The sequence below is a fragment of the Candoia aspera genome, chromosome 1 (assembly GCF_035149785.1).
Source record: "Candoia aspera isolate rCanAsp1 chromosome 1, rCanAsp1.hap2, whole genome shotgun sequence".
NCBI lineage: Eukaryota > Metazoa > Chordata > Lepidosauria > Squamata > Boidae > Candoia > Candoia aspera.
Window position 1 is genome coordinate 187,386,352 of NC_086153.1, and position 14,215 is coordinate 187,400,566.

Sequence of the window (14,215 nt, forward strand, 5' to 3'; positions counted from 1 at the left end):
TTATCGAGATTTCTCATTGCTCTTCTCCCGAGGATTAAGCGTCTTCTGATTTCCTGACTGCAGTCAGCATCTGCAGTAATCTTTGCACCTAGAAATACAAAGTCTTTCACTGCTTCTACATTTTCTCCCTCTATTTGCCAGTTATCAATCAAGCTGGTTGTCATAATCTTGGTTTTTTTGAGGTTTAGCTGCAAGCCAGCTTTTGCACTTTCTTCTTTCACCTTCGTCATAAGGCTCCTCAGTTCCTCTTCGCTTTCAGCCATCAAAGTGGTATCATCTGCATATCTGAGAATGTTAACGTTTCTTCCAGCAATTTTAACTCCAGCCTTGGATTCCTCAAGCCCAGCATGTCGCATGATGTGTTCTGCATACAAGTTGAATAGGTAGGGTGAGAGGATACAGCCCTGCCGTACTCCTTTCCCAATCTTAAACCAGTCTGTTGTTCCGTGGTCTGTTCTTACTGTTGCTACTTGGTCGTTATACAGATTCTTCAGGAGGCAGACAAGATGACTTGGTATCCCCATACCACTAAGAACCTGCCACAATTTGTTCTGGTCCACACAGTCAAAGGCTTTAGAATAGTCAATAAAACAAATAAATGTTTTTCTGAAACTCCCTGGCTTTTTCCATTATCTAGCAGATATTGGCAATTTGGTCCCTAGTTCCTCTGCCTTTCTAAACCCAGCTTGTACATCTGGCAATTCTCGCTCCATGAATTGCTGAAGTCTACCTTGCAGGATCTTGAGCATTACCTTACTGGCATGTGAAATGAGTGCCACTGTTCAATAGTTTGAACATTCTTTAGTGTTTCCCTTTTTTGGTATGGGGATATAAGTTGATTTTTTCCAGTCTGATGGCCATTCTTGTGTTTTCCAAATTTGCTGGCATATAGCATGCATTACCTTGACAGCATCATCTTGCAAGATTTTGAACAGTTCAGCTGGGATGCCATCGTCTCCTGCTGCCTTGTTATTAGCAATGCTTCTTAAGGCCCATTCAACCTCACTCTTCAGGATGTCTGGCTCTAGCTCACTGACCACACCGTCAAAGCTATCCCCGATATTGTTATCCTTCCTATGCAGGTCTTCTGTATATTCTTGCCACCTTTTCTTGATCTCTTCTTCTTCTGTTAGGTCCTTGCCATCTTTGTTTTTGATCATACCCATTTTTGCCTGGAATTTACCTCCGATGGTTCTAATTTTCTGGAAGAGGTCTCTTGTCCTTCCTACTCTATTGTCTTCTTCCACTTCCACGCATTGCTTGTTTAAAAATAATTCCTTATCTCTTCTGGCTAACCTCTGGAATTTTGCATTTAATTGGGCATATCTCCCCCTATCGTTGTTGCCTTTTGCTTTCCTTCTTTCTTGGGCTACTTCTAGTGTCTCAGCAGACAGCCATTTTGCCTTCTTGGTTTTCTCTTTCTTTGGGATGTACTTTGTTGCCGCCTCTTGAACAACGTTGCGGACTTCTGTCCATAGTTCTTCCGGGACCCTATCTACTAAGTCTAGTCCCTTAAATCTATTCCTCATCTCCACTGCATATTCCTTAGGAATATTAGTGAGCTCATATCTAGTTGATCTGTGGGTCTTCCCTAATCTCTTTAGTCTGATCCTAAATTGTGCAAGAAGAAGTTTGTGATCGGAACTACAGTCAGCTCCAGGTCTTGTTTTTACCGACTGTATAGATGTCCGCCACCTTTGGCTGCAAAGGATGTAGTCAATCTGATTTCGGTGTTGTCCATCTGGGGAAGTCCATGTATAAAGCCGTCTCTTAGGTTGCTGGAAGAGAGTGTTTGTTATGCAGAGTGAGTTGTCTTGGCAAAATTCTATCAGCCTATGTCCTGTTTTGTTTTGTTCTCCCAGGCCATGCTTAACTGTAATTCCAGGTGTCATTTGACTGCCCACCTTAGCATTCCAGTCTCCCGTGATGAAAATAACATCTCTTTTAGGTGTGTTGTCCAGTAGGTGCTGCAGATCCTCATAGAACTGCTCTACTTCAGCTTCTTCAGCATCTGTGGTTGGGGCGTATATTTGGATCACTGTGATGTTAGATGGCTTGCCCTGAATTCGAATTGAGATCATTCTATCGTTTTTTGGATTGTATCCGAGCACTGCTTTAGCCACTTTACTATTAAGTATGAAGGCTACTCCATTTCTTCTGTGGTCCTCTTGTCCACAGTAGTAGATTTGGTGCTCATTTGATGTGAAGTGGCCCATTCCAGTCCATTTCAGTTCACTGATGCCCAGAATGTCTATCTTTAATCTTGACATCTCACCAATAACCACATCCAATTTGCCCTGGCTCATTGATCTTACATTCCAGGTTCCAATGGATCCTTAGAACATCGGATTCGCCGTTCACCACCAGCACCGTCGGCTGCCAGCCGTCCTTTCGGCTTTGAGCTAGTTGCGTCATCACGTCTGGGGCTAGCTGAACTCATCCTCTGTTCCTCCCCAGTAGCATTTTGACCATCTTCCGACCTGGGGGTCTCATCTTCCAATGGTATACCGACATATCTCTGGTTGTACTGATCCATTTAGTTTTCACGGCAAGAATACTGGGGTGGGTTGCCATTACCTTCCCCAGGGATTGCATTTAGTCTGACCTCTCTGTCGTGACCTTCCCATCTTGAGTGGCCCTTCACGGTTTAGCTCATGGCATCACTGAGGTGCTCAAGCTCCAGCACCACAACACGGTAATGATCCTTTGCTGAAGATGTGGCAAGGTATTCAACTACTAATTGAAGCAGGTCACCTGTTCCGTCTTGTGTTCATTACTGCTCCATAACCAGAGCTTCAGCCTTTTGGCAAAATGCCGTAATCTTGGTTTTTTTTATAATTTATTGCTGCAGTATTGGGCCAGTGCTCTAAGAGCTGGTTTAAGGCTATTGGTGTTCTGGAAAGAACTACAGGTAGTCCTCGCTCAAGATTCATTTGTTCAGCAACCAAAGTTAGGACAGCACTGAACAAAGGGACTTACAACCAGTCTTTTAAGTTGCAGTGCCCCCAAGGTCACATGAACAAAATTCAGGCCTATCTGCATTTACAACCACCTTTTGGCAGCTTGCCACAACTGGGATTGCCAGAACTGCCATTGCTAAGCAAAGCAGTCACGTGACATTTTGTTTAACAACTGCGCTGCTTAGCAATGGAATTGCTGGTCCCAAGTAGGGTTGTTAAGTGAAGACTACCTGTACAGCACCATCTGCATAAAGCAGCAGAGCAATGCTGGGATCCCATAGCTTGGGGGGATGGAAATTTGAAAGCTGAAATTTGATATCTCACCGTACCATTGATGTAAAAATTGAAAAGCAAAGGAGCCAGAATGCATCCCTGTTTGACGCCCTTTTGAGTTTTAACTGGCTTTGTGAGAAACCCTTGTGTAACAGTCACATGAGCAAAAGTGACAGGGACTGAGAAAAAGTGGCCCAGAGTCACCCAGTAAGTTGCCCTGGCTGAGGATGGACTTGAACTAAGGTCCAGGCCTAATCAAAACATCTTAACCACTATAACACATAACTCTTAACTTTATAAAAAATGTATTATTCTGAATATTTAGATCCTGATTTTTCACAAGAAGGCTCCAAGTTAAGTTTAAGGACATTCAGTCACTATCATTTTGTAAAAAAAATCATTACTATCAGCAGTGGGGATTTACAGAAACCAGATTTTAAAATGGCAGCAGCAGTAAAACACACAGAGTTACTGTTTCCATCCCACCCCCAAAGTCAACAGTGACTAAGGCCAAATTGAGTGCGATACATTCAATTATTTTTTTAAAAAGAAAAACATGAACAAGAGGCATGTGAAGGCCAGGAGATTCCTTATCAGACATTTGCCCCACCACCCTCCTTCCTGTTCCCTTTCTGCTAACTGGATGGAAAACTCCCCTTCAGGCAAATGGCAATTCCGTTCCATTGCAAATAGAAGAGGTGGGGAACTGATCTAGATTGGGGGGGCCCTTCAGACAGTCACTTAAGCACTAATCATCTCATGACTTGACTCTACATGGGGCTGTCCTTGAAGACCATCTGGAAGCCTCAACTGGTCCAGAATGCAGCGGCACAGGCAATGATGGGCATGCCTCGGTATGCCCATGTAACGCCTCTGCTTCACAAGCTGCACTGGCTGCCAGTTTGCTTCCGGGAGCAATTCAAGGTGCTGGTCGCAATCTTTCAACCATATATGGCATAGGGCCTGGTTACTTGAGGGACTGCCCGTCTCCCATTGTATCTGCCTGGCCAATCCAATTTGGCAGGGTTGGTGCATTCCAGGTTCTCCAATTAAAAAATGTCATCTATCAGGACCCTAGAAGTATGTCTTCTCTGTAGCAACACCTGCCCTCTGAAATGAGGTTCCACCTAAGATTCAAATGGCCCCCACCCTATTGGTGTTTTGAAGGAACCTGAAGACCCTCTTTGCTCAGGCCTTTGGGGAGGGTGTTTGAAGCCCCTTTTTTCTTTGCTCCCATTCAGTTTGGTTATTTCTGCCATCTTGTTTGTTTTTTTCCCCTTTTTAAAAAGAATGTTTTTACCAATTTGTAAACTGCCCAGATTCACTGGGAGTCTGGCGGCATATAAATTTAATAAATAAATGCATCTAGCTGACAATTCCAATGGAAAAGTAAACTTTGTGGTAAATTTTTTTTGGGGAAAAGGATATTGTAGAGTACCAGGGCTGGGTTTTGCAGGCAATAAGGGGAAACAGATTGTTTCACTTGGTGGAAAGGAGGAAGGTAGGAACTGAGATCTGAGTGGTTCAATAAAATTGTTTGAATTAGCATCCCCCAGTCTGATAAGCATCAGACTCCAATATCTGTCATCCTCAACCCACACATTCAGTGATGGGGGGAGTTGAAGAGCATCATTTGGTGACTGACTTCTGGGAACAAAATTGGGCTAATCCTGGACAATACATAGAGTAATGACTTTACAAGGAGAGCTAATAATTTTTAAGTCTGATAAATGTAGCAAATGTAGCACTTCTGTTTGAGTCAGTTTGACCTTTACAATAACTTCATTGCTAAAATCTAATAATCCCCTTCTGATTTTTCTTTTTTTCCTGTGAGCACTTTGTAAACCTATGGGCAATCAGAACCTTTTAACTTATTTGAATCCATTTGAACCCCTTATTATCCCTAAAACTTCCAGTTAAGTGGATTAGACTCTGTGTTCTTGCTGGAAATCCAAATCTGGGCAGAAATGAAGTTTAAGGCAAATGGCTGTTATAAAAAACTTATGGGTGGTGTTCTGGTCCGTCCGTCCGTCCGTCCGTCCTTCCCTTCCTTCCTTCCTTCCTTCCTTCCTTCCTTCCTTCCTTCCTTCCTTTCGTCTTGAGCCCCAAGAGAGATTTTTCCTCCCACTGACTTCATCAGGAAAATGTTTTTTGTAGCTTTTAGCTAAACCCTTCCAAAGTTCTCAACTGTCCAAGAAGAAGAATATAGAGAAAGTCCAATAGGACTGTCAGCTAAAAATCAGATTAGATCTGATTAGGTCTGGATGGGAAAGTAGAGGTCTCCGGGGGTATATAATTAGCCTGTCACTGATATCTCTGAATCAGAAGATTCTAAGGCATAATCATACTTTTCAAAGCAGGAAAGATACTGTTATTTGTTGCTTCCTCCATATTTCCTGAAATTGGAGTAAAGGGAGCCTGCTTACAACTGTACCAATGAAGTGTAAGCAGGATGGGGAGAAACTGGATGATACTCATTTTTTATTCAATATTCCTTAGGTGCCTTTGTCAGATTAATATCATTTCTCAGATTAATATCCTGTACTACTTCTTCCAATTGTTCCTCACAATAACAGCCCTGTGAGTTAGTTTGGGCCAAGAGACACTGACTGTCCCAAAGTCCCGATCCTTAACTGTTTTAATATATTGTACTGACTCTACAGTGCTGTATAGTTATTGGTCAGTCTTTAATAATGAAAAGTCAAGCTCGAAATCAGTATGGCATAGTATGATGGGGGCTGCTGTCTTTCAGCTGAGGGGATTTTGAAAAAGTGTCTTGGCAGGGATCAAAAAGTGGCTGCCACAAGGAATGAGCATGCAAGAAATATCTGCTTTCATGTATGCTGCACATCACAAAATCTTTCACAAACCAATAAAAACAACAGGTACAGTATGTATGAAACTCAAATACACTTGACCAAGAACATTGGTTTCTTTAGCCAATCCCTGGTTTCATTTTTCCCTGCTTTTTAGCAAGCTCTGCCTTACCCCTTAGTAGATCGTTTCAGAAGCTTGGACAGGACATAAAAACATACCAGGAATAAGCCAAGAAACCACAAACCATGCATTCCTGTTTGCATATAAGTAACTATTGCAACACACTGGTTTCAAAACCATGATTTATTCACTGGCCTAATTTGCTCATCATACTACTTCAAAAACAAAGCATTTTCTGGCATATTATATGTGAATCCTACTAAGCCATTTTTGTAAAATCTCTTCAAACAGCAGCTGCATGCAGAACCAAAGGATCTTGGTATTAGCTCTTGCATTTCTTGTCATGCAATATGCTGACTAAAACTGTCTGGTTTATAAACAAAGACACTCGTAGTATAGCATATGTGGAAGATGGGGAATCACTGTGGCTTACAAAGAAATCAGAAACTAAAGATCTTAGCTCAATGCTGGATCTGGTGGGTGTATACTTCATTGGACTGGGGCCAGCATGCTCAGTGGATTCAGTGTGTTTTACTAATTGAAGTACAAATAATAATTCTTCTGAAAAGAAACAATAAGCTCTCTTGGGCCAAGCAATGGCTTTGAAACAATTATTTGCATAACCCAAATACTGAAGTCTAAATGAAGCTCACAGGAATTTCAATATTGCATAGTAGCCCAGCTGACCAGCTTAACCCCAGAAGCTGTAATCTAGTTGGTCAGATCATTAAAGCAGCGCATGTGTTCAAACAGTTTGAGCCTAACACTGGGCAAACCGAAACACTGAGGATAGTGCATCAATGGTGTGTCAAGTTCTTAGTCCTGCTCTTGTGAATGATTCAGGTTGTTGAATCAAATTCACCAACTGACTATTGCTAGGGAATAGCACAAGCCCATCAAGAACAAGGGACATTATAAAAATCAGATCAAGCATTTATTGTCCTTTGTAGAAATAAATCCTCTCTCTATTGGAAATCTGAAACACAAATTGCCTGAGAAAAAAAGAATGGAACATCATCACTGGGTCTTCAAAAGGTCTACCATTCCATCTGCATCTGGGAAAGGCTAAGGCAATGTGGTAGGCTTCTCAATTTTTCTAGCAGTTTTTTCCAGGTTAAGAAGCAGCTGCAGAGGCCAGCATGGCTAAAAATCCCTAACCTGGATCCGTCCATGGTCCCATCCTTGGCCTATTGTCCTTTGGGCTGAGCCATTTCTATAGGCATGACTACAGGGGCAAGACTGTTCAAATTGCTCAGAGATATGGAACATATCCATATTATGTTTGCATTGAAAACCTGTAACTTCATCTTTCCCAAGCTGGCCCCTTCCAGGTACAGTAGGTTGAGCCACCATAATCCATAATCCCATAATCCCCAGCCAATCCACAATATAGTACTATCATCTCCATCACTAGGTGTGCTGGATAGGAAGGAAGGAAATTTATCATATCTGGAAGACAGTAGACTGGGAAAGGCTACTATAGCCAGAGAAGGGATTAGTTAGTTTGAAGTAGCATATGAAATGTAGCCCCAGTAGCTGTCACCCGACCCTTATGCCATACTACAGGGCTACACTGAAAGCAGAAACCCAAACATGCAAAAAAAATTATTAGTACAACTTACAACAGGGATTCATTTTGAGGCCTACACATTCTTTGGCCCTCTTGAATTTCTCTCTCATTGTAGGCTATTTTATTGGTTTATTTATTTTGCATCCCACCTCCAGGAGCTCAAGGCAGCATAGGTAGTACTTCCTCCAATTTTTCCCTACAACAACAATACTGCAAGGTTGGACTGAGAGGGACTGGTCCAAAGTCACTCACTGAGCTTCTCTGGAGCCAGCCTCTTCACTCCCTCCATTTCTTTCTTTCTTCTTCACCTACTCTATTGCCTACTGTTCTTTTAGCCATGTTTCTTATGTGTGCCCTCTGTGGTGTGGTCTGCTCTGCATCCCTTCTCAGCCTGCCACAGTTCCACAAAGCAGCTCCTGTACTGTAAAGACTGTGTAAGATTTAATATGGGCCAAACCATCAATACTTTTCTCCCTCAGAGAATTTTGCCTATAAATGTTATGCAGGAGTCTCACCACCTTATTCCAAAGGAGTTAAATCTGTTCCGTTCCACTAACTACCATCAGGGCCGCAACTGGGGGGAGGGGCAAGCGGGGCACGTGCCCTGGGCGCCTCGCTGGGGGGATGCCAAAATGAGTGCTGGGGGGGGTGCCAAAATGGGCGTGGAATCCATGTTTGCCCCTGGTGACACAGACCCTAGTTGTGGCCCTGACTACCATCCAAGAGTTCGTGGCCATCAGCGAAATACAATATAGATGAAAATCTTGCGGATTCAGAGGTCATCATCCTCAGTCAGGTCCAGATTGTTTTATTTCATCATGTAATAAAGATCTGCAGCTGAAATGAAAGACTAAAACAGTGACCTTTCCAGTAGTAGTATAAACATATAGCTAAAACCTGTTTCGTGACATTTTTTCTGCTGCTTTTATTTATTTATTTAGGAAACTTATATGGCCACTCATATATCATAACTCTGGGCAGCTCACAGCAACAATAAAAACATACAAGAAACGATTTTTTAAAAACCCTCCAAAAAATCAGCACCTGGCACCCTAAAGCAACACCCCCCAGCAACAGTCAGTTGGCTTCACCCGATCCCAAGGCTTGGGGGAAGAGCCAGCTTTTTAAGGCCTTCAGGAAGGCGAAAAGGGTGGAGGCTTTCAATAACTGATTGTTCCTGTTATAGTCCTTTATTTAGTGAACAGTATTTTACAAAAATGGCCCAGGGTGATCTACAGAGTTACAGTGGCACAGCAGAATGCTACAAAGGCTCCTTCAGCTTCCCAGTGTGCAGTTCTATATTTTGACCAGCAACTCCACTTTTAGAAGTTTAGCATTACCTTGAAAAGGAGTTATCAGAATTGGGACGAAGCCATGCAAATGGAAAACAGTTGCAGTGGCTAGCTCATCAGAACATAACTGGCATCTATGCTGTTTAAAAGAATGGAATAATGAGAGGGAAACAGAAGAGACAGATGAAAGAGAAGGAGGAAATCCTATACTAAAGTTTCGGACTAATAACTCCCATCAGAGCTCATTGGTACAATATGACTTATGTAGTCCCACAATCTAAAGAGTTGTACTTCTCTCCCACTAAAGGCTGTAGGTAAAAGTAAACCCTTCTCCAGTATAGAAGTGATCATATGGGAAAGATCATGTGAAGTGATGTAAAGTTCTGTCAGCCCTTCAGGGTAGGCCAGGCCAGGAAACGGACACCGGAAGAAATACAGGAACTCTGTTGAGGTAGGCTGTAATAATAGAATCTTGAATGCCTGGCAGGGTTTCCCCTTCCCTCCCTCTTATACCAAAGAGAGTGAATGCGGGGCAATCCTGAGTTTGTTTTCACACTTCCTTTTTTTCTTGGCCTAAGTTCATATTTTACTAATGGTCACTGCCTATTTTCTCCAAGGTAATGTCTATACTCCTCTACAAGTTCAGAGGCACTTAAAATAACAAAACCACAACGTCACTTGGTGCCATAACTATGCTCAAACCAAGAAGCATGCACACATCTTTAAAACTTATTTAATATGAGCAGAACGCGATGAGCTGGAAATTATAGCCATACAAGCAAGCATTTTGCAAGAAAAAAGAATCAGCTGTCAAAAACTCTACAGACTATTTGTTTGATAAAAGTTCTAAATGTTATTTAGGCCTCATTAGATAGGGGAATTGCTGTAAGACTGTATCACCATAACTGTGGGGATGGCTAGCGTCCTAGGATGATTGTTTATACTCATGGATTGAAACCCAACTTTTAGCCATCTGGATTTTATTATATTTTATATTTTTATTGTCTATTTATTATTGTATTGATATTGATATTGAATTTTAAATTTTGTTTCTGTAAACTGCCCAAAGTCCCTCCTTTGGTGGGGGGAGATGGGCAGTAATAAAATTCGACAAATAAATGAATAAATAAATAAACTTAGGGCTGCAATATGTAAATATAATGTAGTATAATACAATATAATCATATAGGCAAAAGATGTGATGTATGTTTATCCACGTGCTGGATTTTTACAGCAATGAAAACACCTTGAGACATCTGGGGGTGGTGATAGATTTAATAAAGCTTTGCATATGAATACTAAAACTACCAAGACTGTATGGAGCTTTCTGTACCAAAGGAAGCTTTCACCTCTTAGTTAAAATATGTGATGGATCTATAGTTAGAGGCAAGAAAGTAGTTTAAATCTGGAAGCAACCAGGTTGACATAAGCAGAGCACTGAGACCAAGCCACAATATTTAGTTAAATGAAAAAAAAAATAGTCAAACCAAACCTCAGAAACTATCAAAATCATAACAAAATATATGCAAAATAAACCCTGGCAGTAGATGATTAGAGCATATATGTTGTTTGGATCTTTTTTATATATACCAAAGAGGAATAAGAACAGAAGAAGCAGGACAAATTCATTCATCTGATGTGTGCATTATATTGCCACTTCTGCTATATTTGAGGTTTTCTAAATAGCTTGGTTTTGAGTATGCATGTATGCTCAAGGTTTCACCAAACATCAATATTCAGATTTTTTTTAAACCGAGTGCAATCTTGATATTGTCTGCAAGAATAAAATTTCCGTGTCATTCTCCCACATTACTTGAAAAAAATAGTTTCAGTATAGTTCTCTTTAAAGGCAAATCCACCCACTCCCTTCTTGCCTTAAGTTTGTGTATCTGCATTTGTCTGATGTCTGCTTTTCCTCGAAAGGTTTTTGCCCTCAACATATCCAAATGCTGACTCTGTGCAGATGCGGGCGGGCAGAGATTTCACCTTCACCTTCACCTTCAGCTTGCTGGTCTTCTCACAGACTAACATAGGTTGGGAAAGTAGGTTTTGTTTCATGAGATAATCGTAGGTTCTTGTAGGAACTGCCCTCGCATAACAAGAAAATTATATTCTGCAGTTGCAAAAACAGGATGAGCCAGATTTAAGAGATCCTAGCTTTGGTGACAAACTGCTTTTCTGAGATTAAACACTGCACTTTGCTATTAGCCCTGAGCAAGAAGTGGTTTTGTTGCTTCTAATGGCATTGCAATAAATGCCTTTGAATCCTTCTATCATCAATTCTCCATAATCACGGATCTTGATTTCCTTCTGCTGAACTGACACTTAATATGCTTGGGGTTCATGCAGCTTTTCCTGATAATAGTTATGCTTGACTTTGCATATTATTAGTAATATCATGCAGAATAATGGGTAAAGAATCCTAGGAGAAAAATCCATAGTAGAAAAATTGAGAGAACTCTATACTCTCAGTCTGACTCCCTCTTGCAGGAGAAAAAATGGTGGTAGAAATCATCATCATCATCATCTTGCTAGTTCATTAACCTTTCTCATCCTTTCTCCATACATGCCTGCACAGAAAACGGGATGAGCACAGTAGAAGCCGGACCACTTTTCTTAACAAGACATCTTATTCAGTCTTTCCAAATTCCATTCATAATTATGGTTTACAGAGTAAAAACACTGTAAGTTGCCCAGGGAAATCTAATGATGAGATGCTATTTTCTGTATCTATTTACTGATTTTCCTCCTTCTAAAAGAGCCCATATATAATTGCAGTAAATAAATAAATCCTATATTTGTCCCCTTAGCTAGCTGTTTCTTAGAATCTGGTAAACATGTCCTAAGGCAGAGGTTGCCAACAAGTGTGCCAGGGCCAAGATCCTTCTTGTGGGCACCATCCCTCAGTGGGCAGAGCCTTTTGAAAATTTGGATACCCACAGGTTTATACTTTAAGGAGTAATCCCTGCCTGGGCTGAGTGCTCTGAAAGGATGGACTCAGCAGTTCTGCCCTTCAGAATGGTTCCAAAGGAGTAACTTTTTGTGATACATGTATAAGAGAGAGGGAGAGAGAAAATTGATAGAAGAGATGAATGGATGAATAGAAGGGGGTGATGTGTGCGTAAATAGGTTAATAAAGCTCTGGCCCACCCATGCTCACCATGCCCTGAAGTGGCCCCAGATGACTACCTCCAGTAGCATGTAGTCCTTGATAGTAAAAAGGATGCTGTTTCTAGTTAAGGTTACATGGACGGGGCTGTTTCAATAGGAAGGGAAGGCCTGATATTGACCTACCAATTGTTAACAGATCAGTAAATCAAACTTGTGTTTTATATCAGTCCTCAGTGTATGATTTATGCTCAGGAAAAAATAATTACTTCTGTATGAGAGAGAGAGAAAAAAGTGTATTGGGGACAGATGGGGATAACAACAGAGAGATAAAATGAGTTTCAGTGTAACTCTTGATTGAAATATTAGATTTTAATCTGTTGGGTATTAATTCTCTTTGTCTATCAACACTCTTCCTCATTCTTTATAGATGCTAATAGTCTATGATCTTTAATTAGATACACACATGTACACATACTAACACATATAAATACTCTATGCAGATCATACTTCTGCTACAAATCTTTCCCATTTTAGACAGCTGTTGTTTATTATAGTGGTACGAACTGATCCTACTTTTGACATCTGCTTATCATTAAAAAAAAAGGCAGGTGCCAGCAATATACTTGTCAACAATATAGTGCCAACAATCATCAACTTGGCATTATTAATCCAAACACTGCTGTCCTGAAATCTTTTTATTTTTCACTTGCCAGTAATTGTTTATAGATTAAGTGGCAAAGACAAATGACGCAAGCATCCCCTTTTATTGTTGTTTGCTTTAGCTGAAGTTGGATCTAATCCACCTGTAGCTTTTCACAGGCTCCTGCTTTATTCAGACTGCTCTCATCATCATTTGAAAGAAGCCCATTGAGGTTTTCCATGAAGGACCCCTCTGTGCAGGTTTCCTCTTATAAAGAGGACATTATCCAAAGGCAGAGCTTGATAAAACAACTGAGAAGCAGAAGAGTCTTCCTGGCCAAGGAAATAAGAAAACCCAGGGTATTTTGTCTGCACCTTCTCATTGACTATTGACCTGTTTAAAAGGGAGGTATATATATAAGAGCCTTGGCTGCAGACTTTAGATACCTTAAGACAGGGCTGCAACTGGGGGGGGCAGGGAGCGGGGCATGTGCCCTGGGCGCCACGCTGGGGGGGTGCCAAAATAAGCGCTGGGGGAGGCATCAAAATGGGCGTGGAATCCATGTTTGCCCCTGGTGATACAGACCCTAGTTGCGGCCCTGCCTTAAAAGATTGTTAACAGATTGTCATTTTTCATGTGACAAAAGGGGAAAATGATTAAATGTGTGACTGGGAATTAATTGTTTCAACCATGCTTAATTTTAATTAATATATGCACATTAAATTAAATGTAGTTTTTGTCCTGACCTCACCCAGGTTTTTTTTTAATGGCATGCCACTCAAAGGTGAAATGCAGCCCTTGCCCAGAAATATCTGCTGATCCATCTACCTCTCTGTGTACTAACATACCTATCTTCCTATCCTATTAGAAAAAATTAACAGTAATAAAATACAATTAAACAAATGCACATTTAAATTAGGGTTGTGCAAAGACTACCTCCCTGACTTGGTGGCTAGATCATCACTTTGAAAAAAACCCACCAGACCTGTTTCAGGGAAGAGGGTATCCAGTTATGACTCATTTCTGAATCCAACTTTGAAGCAGGAAAGCATGACGCTCCATCTTCCCATTATCTACCATGAGAAAAAAATAAATACCTGTGATAATTTTTATTTTTATCAGAAGGGAGTGAAAGGTAGACTATGATGGAGGTGAAAATATGCCATTTTTTTTAGTAAAGTGGTGCAGACAGCATTTAGTTTGCCAGAATAGGATAAAATTTACAGGAAAGTTGACCATTATAAGTAGGTAAATGTGTAGAATTCCATCTGAAGAAGTATTGTCTTTAATAACAAAAGATCAGTGAGCCACTTAGAATCTTTAGAAAAGGCAGCATATATAAATATATGTGTTAATAAAAAAAAACGGTGATCTGTGATGATAGAGACATTCAGCAATGGGCTTTGGTAGATAATTTTAAAATCCAGGAAGA